Here is an 18,993-nt window from a genome sequence, read left to right on the forward strand (position 1 = left end):
TTTGGGAGGTGCTGTCGAAGAAGCCTTGGCGAGTTGCTGCAGTGCATCCTGTGGATGGTACACACTGCAGCCACTGTGCACCGGTGGTGAAGGGAGTGAATGTTTAGGGTGGTGGATGTGGTGCCAATCAAGCGGGCTGCTTTGTCCTGGATGGTGGCGAGCTTCTTGAGTGTTGTTGGAGCTGCACTCATCCAGGCAAGTGGAGAGTATTCCATCACACTCCTGACTTGTGCCTTGTAGATGGTGGAAAGGCTTTGGGGAGTCAGGAGGTGAGTCACTCGCCGCAGAATACCCAGCCTCTGAGCTGCTCTTGTAGCCACAGTATTTATATGGCTGGTCCAGTTAAGTTTCTGGTCAATGGTGACCCCCAAGATGTTGATGGTGGGGGATTCGGCGATGGTAATGCCGTTGAATGTCAAGGGGAGGTGGTTAGACTCTCTCTTGTTGGAGATGGTCATTGCCTGGCACTTGTCTGGCGCAAATGTTACTTGCCACTTATGAACCCAAGCCTGGATGTTGTCCAGGTCTTGCTGCATGCGGGCTCGGACTGCTTCATTATTTGAGGGGTTGCGAATGGAACTGAACACTGTGCAATCAGCGAACATCCCCATTTCTGACCTTATGATGGAGGGAAGGTCATTGATGAAGCAGCTAAAGATGGTTGTGCCTAGGACACTGCCCTGAGGAACTCCTGCAGCAATGCCCTGTGGCTGAGATGATTGGCCTCCAACAACCACTACCATCTTCCTTTGTGCTCGGTATGACTCCAGCCACTGGAGAGTTTTCCCCCTGATTCCCATTGACTTCAATTTTACTCAGGCTCCTTGGTGCCACACTCGGTCAAATGTTGCCTTGATGTCAAGGGCAGTCACTCTCACCACACCTCTGGAATTCAGCTCTTTTGACCATGTTTGGACCAAGACTGTAATGAGGTCTGGAGCCGAGTGGTCCTGGCGGAACCCAAACTGAGCATCGGTGAGCAGGTTATTGGTGAGTGCCGCTTGATAGCACTGTCGACGACACCTTCCATCACTTTGCTGATGATTGAGAGTAGACTGATGGGGCGGTAATTGGCCGAATTGGATGTGTCCTGCTTTTTGTGGACAGGACATACCTGGGCAATTTTCCACATTGTCGGGTAGATGCCAGTGTTGTAGCTGTATTGGAACAGTTTGGCTAGTGGCGCAGCTAGTTCTGGAGCACAAGTCTTCAGCACTACAGCCGGGATGTTGTCGGGGCCCATAGCCTTTCCATAGCCTTTGCTGTATCCAGTACACTCAGCCGTTTCTTGATATCACGTGGAGTGAATCAAATTGGTTGAATTGAATTGGCTGAAGACTGGCTTCTCCTTGAACTGTTGCAGTACATGGGTTGAAGCCGCTCCCATGATGCAGTTAGGCAGGGAGTTGCCCTTAGTCCCGTTTTAGTGCCACCGGCTCTTCCCACGCAGGGGTCGCGCAGCCTATGGCGACACCCAAGGATAGACCTTCCGGATTCACTGAGATGGGTGGCCGGGAATACCCAGTTAAAAAAAGACCTTCCCAGGATGCTGGCCTTGGCAAATCTGGTACGTCTACTTTAGCATCGTCGCTGGCTCAAATTGCTCAAAATATTGGTCTTGAATTTCCATACGGATTGTCCTGATCTCTGGCGGTTCCGCCTATCTCCCATCAAGGTTACAGAGGGGGATTTGGACAACCCCAATGGAAATTCAGACCCAATCTATTTGAACCAATGACTCACGGTTGTCCATACCACTCTACCCTAAACAACACCGTCAGCCTGCACCTCATAATTAGTCAAGATCTTTTGCCCGTCGATATGCACAAAGCAATAACCCTTCCCCCTCCATGTCTAGTTTAAATGGATGCCATATTTGATGTGTAAATACTTGAGTGGCGATTTTAACTTCAGGCAGATAATGGACGGCTCAGGCCATATTGACCATGCGGTTGTCACCAAGTGGGCACCGCGCTGCAGATCACCGGTTGTGGGAGGGTGAGAAATTGGCCATGCTCCACATTGAGCCGGCTGACAGTTGGTGAGGGGAGGGGAGGCGATCCCGGGGTGGGCCTCGGACAGGCCGGCAGCCGGCTAGAATTTATTTTTGTGGATGCAGGAGGAGGTCTAGAGGTCCTTTTAAGAGCAGTTGGTTCGGCCACTCAGTGCCTGGTATAAATGGGCGGAGCAGCGCGGCACACGCTTGTGGTCATTTGCAGCTCAGAATAGCAATCAGGGCCCTGTGCATGTCATTGGACTCTGATTTGCACATTACAAGTGGCCTCCTGCCTGAAGCAGGCAGGTGCTCCCTCCACCCATCTCAGCACCCTACCCGAGATGATCTCAGCTGAAGCGCCAGCGTAAACGAGGCAGTAAGTGGCCCTATGCTAATTTAGTGAGTTACAATTGTCCCTTTGGCACCTTCAGCAACACGACAGCCAATTTGCTCACAGCAAGGTCCCAAAAAGAGCAATGAAATAAATGACCAGATCATCTGTTTTAGGTGTTGCTTGAGGAATGAATATTGGCCAGGGCATCAAGAGAATTCCCCTGCTCTTGTTAGAATAGAGCCATGGGATCTTTTACGTCCATCTGAGAACAAAGACGGGATCTCGTTTAATGTCATATCCGGAAGACGACGCCTCCTACAGTGCAGCACTCCCTCAGTACTGCGCTGTAGTGCCAGCCTAGATTATGACCTCAAGTATCTAGAGTAGGACTTGATCCCACAACCTTCTGACTTAGAGGTGAGAGTGCTACCACTGAGCCACGGCTAAATGGGGTGCTTTTATATTGTAGGAGTGCAGCCGACAGGAGATGTGCAGCTGTACTCCATAGTATAAATGCCTTGGTGAGACCACACCTGGAGTATTGTGTGCAGTTTTGGTCTCCTTACCTAAAAAAGGATATACTTGCCATAGAGGGAGTGCAGCGAAGGTTCACCAGACTGACTCCTGGGATGACAGGACTGTTGTATGAGGAGAGATTGGGTCGGCTCGGCCTGTATTCACTAGAGTTTAGAAGAATGAGAGGGGATCTCATTGAAACATATAAAATTCTGACAGGGCTAGACAGACTGGATGCAGGGAGGATGTATCCCCTGGCTGGGGGGTCCAGAACTAGGGGTCACAGTCTCAGGATACGGGGTAGGACATTTAGGACTGAGATGGGGAGAAATTTCTTCACTCAGAGGGTGGTGAATCTGTGGAATTCTCTATCACAGAAGGCTGTGGAGGCCAAGTGACTGAATATATTTAAGAAGGAGCTAAATAGATTTCTAGACACAAAAGGCATCAAGGGGTATGGGGAGAGAGCGGGAATATGGTATTGAGATAGAGGATCATCCATCATCATATTGAATGGCGGAGCAGGCTCGAAGGGCCGAATGGCCTACTCCTGCTCCTATTTTCTATGTTTCTGTGAAGCATCTTAGCAAGTACACAACTATTGGGATCCTGGCACATGGTATGGAAAACAGAGAGAAAGGAAACCTCATTGTTTTTTGACCCTTGCATTACACTAAAGCTATTCATCTTGTGTCTGTGCCATTTTGACTCTCACTTGAATTTGATACTTTAGTTTATTTGCAAGGCAGAAAGACCTTCACTCAGAGGGTGGTGAATCTTTGGAATTCTCTACCCCAGAGGGCTGTGGAGGCTCAGTCATTGAGTACATTCAAAACAGAGATCGATAGATTTCTAGATATTAAAGGCATCAAGGGATATGGGGATGGTGCAGGAAAATGGCGTTGAGGTAGAAGATCAACAGTGATCTTGTTGAATGGCGGAGCAGGCTCGAGGGGCCGGATGGCCTACTCCTGCTCCTATTATGTTCCCTAGTTAGTAAACAGTAAGTTAGGAACAGTGATACGGTCACTGTCTGATTTCTCAATCTTATTTTTAATTAGCAAAAAAAACCATAAAACCTTTCGAGCAAATGCAGTCAGTGCAGTGACCAACATGGCAATAGGACGGAGGGACTATTTGAGCACTTTTTAAACCTGGCTTGACACCGCACTGGAGTTATGCTCCGTGCACTGTCACACCTATGCCATGTGAGATGATCACCTCCAGAGGATTTCAAAGCACTCCACTCTGGAATCAGGTCTGGAGATATACTGCAGTTTTAACATTGCTTTGCAGCAATGCCAGCGTTACTGCCTGATCGTCCTCTTAGTTTCTCCAGGTAACTAGCTCACTGGCAGCACTCTTGCCTCTGAGTCAGAAGATTGTGGGTTGAAGTTCCACTCCAGAGATTTGAGCACAAAAATCTCGGCTGACACTGCAGCGTAGTACTGAGGGAGTGCTGTGCTGTCTTTCCAATGAGATCTGAAACCAAGGCCCCACCTGCCTACTCAGATGGATGTAAAAGATCCTATGGCACTGTTTTGAAGAAGAGCAAGGGAGTTCTTCCCAATATTTATTCCTCAACCTAAATCATTTACATAGAATATCTGGTCATTAAATTTAAAACGGAAATCGACAGAAGTAAAGGGAATTAGGGGTTACGGGGAGCGGGCAGGAAATTGGACATGAATTTAGATTTGAGGTTAGGATCAGATCAGCCATGATCTTATTGAATGGCGGAGCAGGCTCGAGGGGCTGATTGGCCTACTCCTGCTCCTATTTCTTATGTTCTTATTATCACAGTGCTGTTTGTAGGGACCTTGCTGTTCACAAATTGGCTGCCACATTTCCTGCATTGCAACAATGACCACACTTCAAAAGTACTTCATTGGCTGTGAAGTGCTTTTGGACATCCTGAGGTCATGAAAGGCGCTATATAAATACAAGTCTTTCTTTCTTTCAGCTTACAAATCATCTTGGTCCTCTTTCTGTTGCTCAGTAACAATCTTTTTACATCACCAGTTCTCAAATATTAATTACAGATGTGGGAATCACTGATGAGAGTGGGAGTGGATCGCTGGCAGTCTGTACTTTGTTTTCATTTGGTTTGTGTACTGGTTTGACCTTGACAGTATTTTAAATGCAAATCTTTTTTCTGTTAATACTTCCCCTAAACTTCTGTGAAGGTCACATTTGTTTAAAGCTGAGCCATTACGAATGACCACAGCTTAGGGTTTTTAATAGTGGAAATACTTTAAGTGAGTGTGACTGCACACACACAGTCCCCTTATTTTGTATTCTTTGAATTGAGGCCTTTTTTTCATGACTTCTTTAAAGGTTCATTGCTGTAGAAGGGAGGGTTTCTTCAAAGCTAAAGCACCTCCGTCTTTCAGTTATTTCAGCGGAGTTGTTTAAAGTAGGTTCTTTTCTCTTGTTTATACTTGAGAGCCGTTGGACTTGAGAAAAACCTTCCTGTCTCTCATTTGCATCGCCTCACTCTGATATTTCTTTTTTTTGTTTCCCCTCTCGCTTCTTTTCACTTTTCTTTTCCCTATGCACCTTTCTTATTCTTCTGTTTCTACATCTTGCTCCAGTTTGCAACCACGAGTGGGCAAGAAAAGGCTACAGCATCAGAATGCAGGTGAGTGGGAGAGGGAGAGCATTGTGATTCTGGCAGACAGGGAGAACTCGGGCAGAATGGTAGAGTCATTTGTGAGGAGAGGCAGATCATTAGGACTAGGGCGAGTGGGAGAGGCAGATCATTAGGACTAGGGCGAGTGGGAGAGGCAGATCATTGGGACTAGGGCGAGTGGGAGAGGCAGATCATTCGGACTAGGGTGAGTGGGACAGGCAGATCATTGGGACTAGGGCGAGTGGGAGAGGCAGATCATTGGGACTAGGGCGAGTGGGAGAGGCAGATCATTGGGACTAGGGCGAGTGGGAGAGGCAGATCATTCGGACTAGGGCGAGTGGGAGAGGCAGATCATTGGGAATAGGGCGAGTGGGAGAGGCAGATCATTGGGACTAGGGCGAGTGGGAGACGCAGATCATTGGGAATAGGGCGAGTGGGAGAGGCAGATCATTCGGACTAGGGCGAGTGGGAGAGGCAGATCATTTGGACTAGGGTGAGTTGGAGAGGCAGATCATTCGGACTAGGGCGAGTGGGAGAGGCAGATCATTGGGACTAGGGCGAGTGGGAGAGGCAGATCATTGGGACTAGGGTGTGTGGGGAGTGGCAGATTATTGGGTCTGGGCTGAGTGGGAGAGGCATAGAATCAAGCATCAGGATCCAGCCAGGTGGAGCAAAGCAGACCAGCAGCCGGGTGGATAGGTGGAGGAGCAGTAGACCATAGAAGAGGTGGAGAGAAACAGGCTATAGGGCAGGTGGATTGTAGTAGACAATAGGGAGATGGACAGGTGGGGATAAGCAGACCACATGATGGGTGGACGGGTCGGAAGGAGCAGATCTTAGGGAGAGTCGACAGGTGGGTGGGGGGCAGATCATGGGGAGGGTGGACATGTGGGGGGGGGAGCAGACCATAGGGAGGATGGACAGGTCGGGGGGAGCAGACCATAGGGAGGGTGGATAGGTGGTGGGGGAGCAGACCATAGGGAGGGTGGACAGGTGAGCGGGAGCAGACCTTAGGGAGGGTGGACAGGTGGGGTGGAGCAGACCATAGGGAGGGTAGACAGGTGGTGGGGGAGCAGACCATAGGGAGGGTTGTCAGGTGGTGGTGGAGCAGACCATAGGGAGAGTGGACAGGTGGGGGGGAGCAGACCATTGGGAGGGTTGTCAGGTGGTGGGGGAGCAGACCATAGGGAGGGTGGACAGGTGGTGGGGAGCAGACCATTGGGAGGGTTGTCAGGTGGTGGGGGAGCAGACCATAGGGAGGGTGGATAGGTGGTGGGGGAGCAGACCATAGGGAGGGTGGACAGGTGGGGGGAGCAGACCATAGGGAGGGTGGTCAGGTGGTGGGGGAGCAGACCATAGGGAGGGTGGACAGGTGGGGGGGAGCAGACCATAGGGTAGGTGGACAGGTGGTGGTGGAGCAGACCATAGGGAGAGTGGACAGGTGGTGGTGGAGCAGACCATAGGGAGGGTGGACAGGTGGTGGTGGAGCAGACCATAGGGAGGGTGGACTCGTGGTGGTGGAGCAGACCATAGGGAGGGTGGACAGGTTGGGGGGGGGACCATAGTGAGGGTGGACAGGTGGGGGAGAGCAAATCATAGTGAGGGTCGACAGGTGGAGGAGCAGATCATAGTGAGGGTCGACAGGTGGAGGAGCAGATCATAGTGAGGGTCGACAGGTGGAGGAGCAGACCATAGTGAGGGTCGACAGGTGGAGGAGCAGACCATAGTGAGGTTCGACAGGTGGAGGAGCAGACCATAGTGAGGGTCGACAGGTGGAGGAGCAGACCATAGTGAGGGTCGACAGGTGGAGGAGCAGACCATAGTGAGGGTCGACAGGTGGAGGAGCAGACCATATTGAGGGTCGACAGGTGGAGGAGCAGACCATAGTGAGGGTCGACAGGTGGAGGAGCAGACCATAGTGAGGGTCGACAGGTGGAGGAAGAGCAACAGCCGAGTCGGGGAGAGTAACGGCATCAGAGCTTGGGTGGACAGGAAAATTACATCCGTGGAAAGCGACCAGACCGATTTGAACAATGGGAAGGCGAGAGATACACAGGAGGTTTATTTCTTCACCTTTAGTGTTCAGGAGTGAATGAAGTGTAATCATAATTGTTACATAGGCAAATACAAACATTCATATGTGCGCAGCAAGATCCCATAAATAGCAAATGAGATAAAAGACCAGTTAAATCCCTTTTATTTTGGTTGTTGTTGAGGGATATTTTGATCACAACACCAGAAGGACTACTGTCATGGTGGGGGAGGAGGGTAATATTTAACTTCGGCGGGGGATGAAAACTGGCAGTAGCAGATTGGCCGTCTGTTGTACAACTTGCCTGACTTCAATAGAAAGGAAAATCCAGCAGCTGACCTGCTACTGTCGGTTTTCCATCCCCACCGCAATTAAAAAATTGCTTCCCCCGACTATTTTACATCTACCCAAACAGTTGGATTTATTTGACGTTTCATTCCGAAGACGGCACCTCTGACAGTGCAGCGCTCCCTCAGTACTGAAGTATCAGCGTAGATTAGGTGCTGCAGTCGTGGTGTGAGACTTGAACCCACAACCTTGTGCCTCAGAGGCAAGAGTACTACTTCACTGAGCCAAACGAAAGACTGAAAAGCGATTACTGGTTGGGGTAGGTTCTGTGATATGGAAGACTAAGCATGGTTGATTTTGGGGCAGGCATTCTCACACATTTGAATGCCTCCTTTTGTTACTTTTTAAAAGAGACTTGCATTTACATAGTGCCTTTCTTGACCTCAGGACGTCCCAAAACGCTTTACAGCCAATTACGCACTTTTGAAGTGTAGTCAGTTTGTAATATAGGAAACGCGGCAGCCAATTTGCACACAGCAAGATCCCACAAACAGCAATATGACAATAACCAGATCATTTGTTTTAGGTTGAGGGATCAACATTAGGAAGAGCGCCTCTGCAATTAGTGCCACAGAATCTTTTGTACCTGAGAAGGCAGATGGGGCCTCAGCTTAACATCTCATCTGAAAGACAGCACACCTGACATCGCAGCATTTCCTCAGAGTGTCAACCTAGATTTTGGGCTCACGTCTCTGGAGTGGACTTGAACACCCCACCTTTCAACTCAGGGGCAAGAGTGCTACCACTGAGCCACTGAGCAACTGCACATGTGCAAATCTGGAGTATGTGTAGTAGTTCTGGTGTTTCAGGCTTCCAGCATAAACAGGTTGAATTCAGAGCATAGGCAGGTACATCATACTACAGAAACTTGCATTTTGGAAGGAAAAATTAGGAGGGGCAATATAGATTAAATGGTACAATTTTAAAGGGGGTGCAGGAACAGAGAGATCTGGGGGTTCGCACACACAAATCTTTGAAGGTGGCAGGACAATTTGAGGAAGCTGTTAAAAAAAGCACATGGGATCCTTGGTTTTATAAATGGAGGCATAGAGTACAAAAGCAAGGAAGTTATGCTAAACTTTTATAAATCACTGGTTAGGCCTCAGCTGGAGTATAGTGCCCAATTCTGGGCACCACACTTTAGGAAAGATGTCAAGGCCTTAGAGAGGGTGCAGAGGAGATTTACCACAATGGCACCGGGGATGAGGACTTTAGTTTTGCGGAGAGACTGGAGAAGCTGGGATTGTTCTCCTTAGAGCAGAGAAAGTTAAGGGGAGACTTAATAGATGTGTTCAAAATTATGAGGGGTATTGATAGAGTAGATAGGGAGAAACTGTTTCCACTGGCATGAGGGCTGGTAACCAGGGGACACAGATTTAAGTCAATTAACAAAAAAATCCAGGGGGGAAATTAGGAGAGTTTTTTTTTAATGCAGCAAGTTGTTACGATCTGGAATACAGTGCCTGAAAGAGTGGTGGAAGCAGATTCAGTAGTAACTTTGAAAAGGAATTGGATATATACTTGGAAAGAAGAAATTTGCAGGGCTCTGGGGAAAGAGCAGGGGAGGGGGACTAATTGGATAGCTCTTTCAAAGAGCCGGCACAGACATGAAGGGCCGAATGGCCTCTTCTGTGTTGTATGATTCTATGAACCTCCTCAGGCATTTGAGAGCGAGAACTGATAACAACAGCTTCACTTGTGAGTCAATAATTTTTGGCTCAGGCAATGAATTAAACAGCTTAAATTCGGATCGTGGGTTAGTGCCGAACAGAGCAGCTGAGTGTGACACGTGCAGAAACCCATCCCTAATAATTTATGGGTCCCCAAACCAAGCAACTGAGAAATCCCTATCTGTAGAGTTTTTCATTGTCCAGCACAAAGTGCGGACTGTTGGGACACCCCTCACTTTTCTAAATCTGGGAGCTAAGATACAGGTTTATAGAGCTAACATTCGGACCCCCCCCCACCCCCAAGTGTGCCAAGGTTCATGGGGGTAATTCCAACTAGCTGAAACTGTGCAGCAACCAGTACAGAGTATTGGTGAGCTTTTCACTACTTGCCCAATTAAGACCACCCTACTTGTTAGGGCATAGGCTTGGAAGGGTGCCTGGAGCCGAGTGGAAAGAATCCCATCCTCCAGTCTAAAATGGAATTCTACTCTATTCTACTTTGCCTCAGTAGGTAATTAAATTGCTGATCCTAGAAGCTGAGGTCAAACTTAATGCAAAATAAATGCTTGAATTTCTGGATTGAGCTTAACTCCTTATGTTCTGCTAGTTGTATTGCAGTCTATCAAAGCCAATTTTCTCAAAAATGATTGACATAAATAATAGGTAATCCATGTTAAATCTATCTTGATTTTCATTACTCTGAAATGCTCAAACAAATGAGTTCACTTATTATCTCTGTGGGTGATTGATGGTTTACAGCATGCGATGAAACTTGGCCTGTGTGTCGCATTCTTTGACTTAGCATCAAGGGTTTTCTTGAGAAATGTGGGTAAACAGGCAAAACAAATCATGCAGCACTTCACCATGGTTGGGATAATTTGCTGACAAATCCCCAGGGCCTGATAATCTACATCCCAGAGTACTAAAGGAAGTGGCCCTGGAAATAGTGGATGCATTGGTGATCATCTTCCAAAATTCTATAGACTCTGGAACAGTTCCTACAGATTGGAGGGTGGCAAATGTAACCCCACTATTTAAAAAAGGAGGGAGAGAAAAAACAGGGAATTACAGACCAGTTAGCTTAACATTAGTAGTGGGGAAAATGCTAGAGTCTATTATAAAAGAAGTGATAACAAAACACTTGGAGAGCATTAATGGGATTGGACAAAGTCAGCATGGGTTTATGAAAGGGAAATCATGCTTAACAAATCTACTGGAGTTTTTTGAGGATGTAACTAGTAGAATAGATAGGGGAGAACCAGTGGATGTGGTGTATTTGGATTTTCAGAAGGCAATTGATACTAGCTCAATTGCTAAATTTAAATCTGAGATAGACAGCTTTTTGGCAACCAAAGGTATTAAGGGATATGGGCCAAAGGCAGGTATATGGAGTTAGATCACAGATCAGCCATGATCTTATCAAATGGCGGAGCAGGCACGAGGGGCTGAATGGCCTACTCCTGTTCCTATGATCCTATGTTCCTTCCTATGTTCCTATGTTTTGATAAGGTCCCACACAAGGTGTTAGTGTGCAAAATTAAAGCACATGGGATTGGGGGGAATATACTGGCATGGATTGAGAATTGGTTGACAGACAGGAAACAGAGAGTAGGAATAAACGGTTCTTTTTCGGGGTGGCAGGCAGTGACTAGTGGGGTACCGCAGGGATCAGTGTTTGGGCCCCAGCTATTCACAATATAAATCAATGATTTGGATGAGGGAACTAAATGTAACATTTCCAAGTTTGCAGACGACACAAAGCTGGGGTGGAATGTGAGCTGTGAGGAGGATGCAAAGAGGCTTCTATGTGATTGAGACAAGTTGGTGGAGTGGGCAAGAACATGGCAGATGCAGTATAATGTGGATAAATGTGAGGTTATCCACTTTGGTTGTAAAAATAGAAAGGCAGATTATTATCTGAATGGTGATAGATTGGGAAAAGGGGAGGTGCAACGAGACCTGGGTGTCCTTGTACACCAGTCGCTGAAAGCGAGCATTCAGGTGCAACAAGCAGTTAGGAAGGCGAATGGTATGTTGGCCTTCATTGCAAGAGGATTGGAGTACAGAGCAGGGATGTCTTATTGCAGTTATGCAGGGCCTTGGTGAGACCACATCTGGAGTATTGTGTGCAGTTTTGGTCTCCTTATCTGAGGAAGGATGTCCTTGCCATGGAGGGAATGCAACAAAGGTTTACCAGACTGATTCCTGGGACGGCAGGACTGACGTATGAGGAGAGATTGGGTCAACTAGGCCTATATTCACTAGAGTTTAGAAGAATGAGAGGTGATCTCATCGAATCATATAAAATTCTAACAGGATTAGACAAACTAGATGCAGGGAGGATGTTCCTGATGGCAGGGGTCACAGTCTCAGGATACAGGGTATGTCATTTAGAACCGAGATGAGGAGAAATTTCTTCACTCAGAGGGTGGTGAGCCTGTGGAATTCTCTACCACAGAAGGCAGTGGAGGCCAAGTTATTAGATGTGTTCAAGAAGGAGATAGATATATTTCTTAATGCTAAAGGGATCAAGGGATATGGGGAAAAAGCAGGAACAGAGTACTGAGTTAGACGATCAACCATGATCATTTTGAATGGCGGAGTAGGCCTGAAGGGCCGAATGGCCTACTCTTGCTCCTACTTTCTGTGTTTCTATGTTCCAGGGACCAGGGCTGTAGCCAGCAATAGGCAGCCGCCTAGAATCATAGAGAGCCCCAGCAACCTTGTTTTGTCCAAATTTAACACTGTTCGCTTTGGCTGTGCAGAGCTATGGGAAGTGTTGTCTTCCAAATCTGCTGTTCTGCAGTCCGAAACACCAATAACTGTAGGCAGTGTTTTGTTCCAGTAAAAGTTTGACCCCCAGCTACAGCCCTGACTGTGATGTTACAATTGGGCTCAATCCTCTTGAGTTAGAGAGGTGGGGTAAATGAGCCATGATTCCTGCTCCTGACCATTATCCAATGAACCCTGCTGGAGAGAGCATACATATGGATGCCAGCTGAGCTCAGGATCAGGCTTGGCTGTGATACCTTCCCTGGCCGATGCCCGCACCTATATTTTCTGATCAGCATTATTGCGATGCCGGGGTAAACCCACTCACATACAACATGGAGAGAGGTCATTCAGGCCGACCAGACTGAGTCGGCGTTTGCCCTCCATGCTAGCAAATCGTTCTGATCGAATTTAACTATATCCCTTCGACCCCTTTTCCTTCATCCACCTACCCAATCTAATCTTGAAAAAGCTTGCACCAGTAGATGACTGGCATCTGTAGAACTGTACCCTGGCAAGAGTCTGTGGGGGTGAGATTGGTCTCAGGCTGTAGCACAACACAAGCGACAATCAATCGACAGCCCGTTTTACACCCTGCCGGATTTTCTTTTCCATTGACTTAAGCCAGTGTATAAAACGGGCTGCAATTCATTATCACCCACTTGGCCCCACCATCAAAGACCAATTTCACCCCCTGTGCCTTCAGGAGGGGAGGGGGGGGGGAAATTGGGAGAAATTAGTAATAAATCTAAACCAAAAGGAGCAAGGTTGCTTGTGCATCGAAGCATTATCTGGCTCCAATACCCCACAGAAAGGTTCAAGTTGGAGGATCGGTAAAGTAAAACAAAAAGGCTCTGAATGATTTTGACATCGACCGATGTTTCAATTTACAGTGACATTTGTAACTTGTGAAAATTACATATCGATGCCTTTTCCAAAGTCTGTGTTCTTTTTTCCCCACCTTTTATAATCCAAAATGCTAAACATTACAAAGAAACAGACTGCAAGTTGAAATTGGAAAACTAAGAAACATTTAACATTTAATGGTCAGGTGTAAACAATTTTTAAAAACTTAAATGTTATCCAGTACATTTTTTTAAATCAAAAGAGTTGTACTCTGGTTCTCACACTGATAAAGTACTGTTTTATATTCTCATACACTAATATAATACTGGTGTATATTCTCACACTGATAAAGTACTGTTGTATATTCTCACACACTAATATAATACTGATGTATATTCTCACACTGATAAAGTACTGTTGTATATTCTCACACACTAATATAATACTGGTGTATATTCTCACACTGATAAAGTACTGTTGTATATTCTCACACACTAATATAATACTGGTGTATATTCTCACACTGATAAAGTACTGTTGTATATGCTTATATTTCAGGAACAGTCCACCTCCCTTTCAGAACTGCTTCTCACAAAAAAATACCCTAGACCCCTCTGCCCTTGACTGTTTACAACAGGTGCCTAATCCATATGTTTGTGGGGAGAGCAGTAGAGTTTTGGCACAGTAGAAGATGCATCTTTGTTCTGTTGGCAGTGTTAATCTATGCATCTCAGGCAGATCTCACACCCATAGGAACAGGCATGACAGACGGGGGAATTAATCTGAGGGGACTGTGGATCTTCTTGGCCTTTATGGCATCCTATTTTTCCTTGCTCTGCATGTGGCAGACCAGAATTGCATAGGGGTCCTAAATACATCTTAGGATCCTGATTTAAATATATTAATCACCTGTTATATTAAAGAGAAGCAGCTGAGCAGAACACTTAAAGCGGGGGAGAAGTGGTTGAGTAGAGCACTTAAAACGCAGGAGAGAAGTGGTTGAGCGGAGCATTTAAAGCGGGGGAGAAGCAGCTGAGTAGAGCACTTAAAACGCAGGAGAGAAGTGGTTGAGCAGAGCACTTAAAATGCAGGAAAGAAGTGGTTGAGCGGAGCACTTAAAGCGGGGGAGAAGCAGCTGAGCAGAGCACTTAAAACGCAGGAGAGAAGTGGTTGAGCAGAGCACTTAAAACGCAGGAGAGAAGTGGTTGAGCAGAGCACTTAAAATGCAGGAAAGAAGTGGTTGAGCGGAGCACTTAAAGCGGGGGAGAAGCAGCTGAGCAGAGCACTTAAAACGCAGGAGAGAAGTGGTTGAGCAGAGCACTTAAAGCGGGGGAGAGAAGTGGTTGAGCAGAGCACATAAAGCGGGGGAGAAGCGGCTGAGCGGAGCACTTAAAGCGGGGGAGAAGCGGCTGAGCGGAGCACTTAAAACGGGGGAGAAGCGGCTGAGCGGAGCACTTAAAGCGGGGGAGAAGCGGCTGAGCGGAGCACTTAAAGCGGGGGAGAAGCGGCTGAGCGGAGCACTTAAAGCGGGGGAGAAGCGGCTGAGCGGAGCACTTAAAGCGGGGGAGAAGCGGCTGAGCGGAGCACTTAAAGCGGGGGAGAAGCGGCTGAGCGGAGCACTTAAAGCGGGGGAGAAGCGGCTGAGCGGAGCACTTAAAGCGGGGGAGAAGCGGCTGAGCGGAGCACTTAAAGCGGGGGAGAAGCGGCTGAGCGGAGCACAGTAAAACAAACGCAGGGAAAAATCTGAAAAAAAAATTCTGAATCTGAATCTGAGCAGAGGGAAGGGTGGTTGAGCCTGAGGAATTACAGCTAAGTGTTTAATTTATTCTATAATAGAGCTATGTGTTTAATTTATTATATAATTAAGCCAAGTGTTTAATTTATTATATAATTAAGCCAAGTGTTTAATTTATTATATAATTAAGCCAAGTGTTTAATTTACTATAATTGAGCCAAGTGTTTAGTTTATTATATAATTAAGCTAAGTGTTTAATTAATCAGTCAGATCTAAGGGGATAAAATTAAAACTAATTTCATTACATTAAAATCTGGTATTCATAAATAATAAATAGGAGTTAAGGAGATAATAAATAAAGAAGTTAATAAACAAAAAACATGGCTAATTAGCTACAAATTAATCTGAAATCAAGCTAAATCCATTTACTAAATATAATCTAGATCTCAAGTAATTTTATTATATCTAGAACTAAATTAATACTAATAAATAAATAAAAACTAGAAATGTAGTGTTGGGGCTGTGATATGTGGGAGTTTGTGGACAGTCAGATTGTCCCGGATTGCTACATCTGTAGGAAGTGTCTGTGCCTTGAGACACTCCAGCCCAGAGTCCTTGAGCTGGAGTGTGAGTTAGGGACACCCCGACACATAAGGGAGGGCCAGGAATTTTTGGATAGTTTTCACCAGAGTAAAGTCACATCTCAGAGGAAAGCACAGGTACAGGAAGGGGAGAGCGTGAATGTTAGTCATCAGGGTAAGGGGAACCAAGGGGAAATAGAGAAGGAGGTCCTGCAGACATTGGTCCTATCCAACAAGTACTATCTCCTTGCTACCTGTGAGGAGAAGGATGCAGGCTGCTGGATGGACAGCCGTGATGCAACCATGGCACTGTGGAGCAGGAGGCAGTCCAAGCGGAGGAAGAGCAGAATAGAAAAGTTGTAGTCATAGGAGATTTGATAATTAGGGGGATAGATAGCGTCCTCTACAGTTGTAACGAGAGTCCAGAAGGGTATGTTGCCTATCTGGTGCAAAGGTAAAGGATATCCCAGAGCAACTGAAGAGGAACTTGGAAAAGGAGGGGGAAGATCCAATTGTCATGTTCCATGTTGGGTCCAATGACATAGGGAAGAAAAGAGAGGAGGTCCTGCTAAGGGACTATCAGAAGTTAGGAACTAAATTAAAAAATAGGACCTCACAGGTGGTAATCTCGGGATTACTACCTGAGCCACATGCTAATTGGCATAGGGATAGGCAGATCAGAAAGGTGAATGCGTGGCTGAAAGAGTGGTGTGGGAAGGAGGGGTTCCATTTCATGGGACACTGGCACCAGTACTGGGACAGGAAGGAGCTGCACCGCTGGGACGAGCTCCACCTGAACCTGAGTGGGACCAGTGTCCTAGCAGACAGGATAAATAGGGCTGTCCATAGGATTTTAAACTAGTAAGACTGGGAGGGATCTGGTGAAAATAACATAAGTCTGAAGATAAAAGAAATAGGAGATGAGAGTAAAGGTCAGACTAAGGTAAAGAATAAGGGTAACATAAACGGTCAGGGAACAAATACAGTTATACAACATAAGTATAAAATGACTATTAAAAATAAAGTGAGGAGAACAATTATTAAAAACAAATTAAATTGCCTCTACAGCGATGAGCACAGCATCTGAAACAAAACGGGAGAACTGGAGGCAATAATTCATAGAGAGGAGCCAGATGTAGTAAGGATAACTGAAACATGGCTACATAAGAACCGAACTGGTAGCTAAATATTGTAGGATATAACGTATTTAGAAAGGATAGTGAAGAAAGAAGGGGGGAGTAGCTATACTAATTAGAGACAACAAAATGGCAATAAAAAGGGACATAAGTAATATTAAGATAGAAACAGAAACCATATGGATTGGGACAAAGGATAAGAAGGGATTGATCACATTAATAGGGATATTCTACAGGCCACCTAATAGTGGAAGGGAAGTGGAGGATGAAATATGTAGGCAAATATATGAAATGTGTAAAAAACATTGAATAATAATCATAGAAGATTTCAGCTAAGTAAAGTGGCAGGAAGAGGGAGGGAAAGGAGAAAGGGGAATGGAGTTTTTACAGTGTGTACTTGACTCCTTTCTTACCCTCTATGTGAGAAGCCCAACAGGAGAGGGATCACTGCTGGATCTAGTAATGGAATCTGAACCGGAGCAGATAAGAGAAGTAAGCGTAGGGGAACATCTGGGCAATAGCGATCATTACATAATAAGGTTTAAAATAATGATTGAGAAAGATATAAGTAAGACACAGACCAAAGTAACATATTGGAAAAAGGCTCATTTTGAGGGGATGAGAATGGAACTAGGGAAAGTAAACTGGAAAAAAATGGAACAGCTGCGGGAAATGTTTGAAACGGTGATCAATAGAGTTCAGGAGAAGTATATTCCTCTAAAAAACAAGAATAATCTAGCCAATAATGAAACATCATGAATGAATAAAGAAATAAGAGTAAAATTGAAACTAAAGAAAAAGGCATATGACAAAAGGGAATATGAAGAGGTTAGGAAGGATGCCAAAAAAACAATTAGGAAAGCGAAGAGGAACTACGAAATTAAATTATCAAGGAATATAAAAAGAAATAGTAATGTATTCGACAGACACATAAAAATAAAAGAAAAATCAGAATAGAGATAAGGCCATTAAGGGATGCACAAGATAAACTCATAGTGAAATGGCAGCAATATTGAATAATCACCTTGCCTCAGTATTTACCAGGGAGTTTAACAAGGTGGGTATGACATTAGAAGAAGAGATCAAAAAAGATATAAAGGCATTTAAGATAGAAAGGGGGGAGATAATTGATAAACTAATCAAACTTAGAAAGGATAAAATTCTTGGTCTGGATGGATTGCATCCGCGCATATTAAAAGACATTAGGGAAGAGATAGCAGAGAGATGATTACATATATATAAAAAATCATTAAAAAAGGGAATAGTGCCAGAGGACTGGCAGACAGCTAATATTATTCCTATATTTAAAAAGTGAGATAGAACAAGTCCAGAGAAAACAAGAACAAACTAGCCAATAATGAAACACCGTGGATGAATAAAGAGATAAGGGTAAAATTGTGAAACTAACAAAAGGCATACTCTAAGTAGATAGACAATAAAGGAGAGGATGACAAAAGGGAATATGAAGAGGATAGGAAAGAAGTCAAAAAAACAATTAGGAAAGCAAAGAGGAACAATTAAATTATCAAGGAATATAAAAAGAAATAGTAAAGTATTTTACAGACACACAAATAACAAAAGAAAAATCAGAATAGGGATAGGACCACTAAGGGATGCACAAGATAAACTCACAGGTAATGACAGCGAAATGGCAGAAATATTGAATAATTATTTTGCCTCAGTATTTACCAGGGAGACTAACAAGGTGGGTATGACATTAGAAGAGGAGATCAAAAAAGGTATAAAGACATTTAGATAGAAAGGGGAGGATAATTGATAAACTAATCAAACTTAGAGAGGATAACACTCCTGGTCCAGATGGATTGCATCCATGCATATTAAAAGAAGTTAGGGAAGAGATAGCAGAGGCATGATTACATAAATATGTAAAAATTCATTAGAAAGGGGAATAGTGCCAGAGGACTGGCGGACAGCTAATGTTATTCCTATATTTAAAGAGGGAGATGGAACAAGTCCAGGGAACTATAGACCAGTTAGCTTAATGTTGGTGGTAGGAAAGATAATGGAATCGTTAGTCAAAGATGTAATAGAAAAACATCTAGAAAATGAAACCATAATAAAGAATATTCAGCATGGATTTCAGAAGGGAAAATCATGCTTGACCAACCTTATTGAATTCTTTGAAGAAGTAACAGAAAGAGTAGACAAGGGTAATGCAGAAGATGTAATATATTTGGATTTTCAAAAGATCTTCGATAAGGTACCATATAGTAGACTCATGACTAAGGTCAGAGCATGTGGAGTCAGGGGACAGATAGCAGAATGAATAACAAGCTGGCTACAAAACAGAAAACAGAGAGCAGGAGTTAAGGGTAACTACTCAGACTGGCAAAATGTAGGAAGTGATGTTCCACAGGGATCTGTGCTGGGACCA

General features: G+C 45.2%; 1 protein-coding gene across 6 annotated transcripts in view; it reads left to right on the forward strand.

Moving 5' to 3' along the window:
* The window catches only part of LOC137311362 (CMP-N-acetylneuraminate-beta-galactosamide-alpha-2,3-sialyltransferase 1-like), a 197,434-nt gene that overhangs the window by 48,985 nt on the left and 129,456 nt on the right, over window positions 1-18,993 (forward strand). For 2 of the 6 annotated variants that reach the window (XM_067978626.1, XM_067978636.1), the window contains exon 2: window positions 5,441-5,487. The exons of the other annotated variants lie outside the window; for them this stretch is intronic. The gene's annotated coding sequence lies outside the window, so the exon portion shown is untranslated. The remainder of the gene's footprint in view (window positions 1-5,440; window positions 5,488-18,993) is intronic. 6 annotated transcript variants of the gene reach the window in all.

The sequence above is a fragment of the Heptranchias perlo genome, chromosome 3, assembly GCF_035084215.1.
Source record: "Heptranchias perlo isolate sHepPer1 chromosome 3, sHepPer1.hap1, whole genome shotgun sequence".
Classification (NCBI taxonomy): domain Eukaryota; kingdom Metazoa; phylum Chordata; class Chondrichthyes; order Hexanchiformes; family Hexanchidae; genus Heptranchias; species Heptranchias perlo.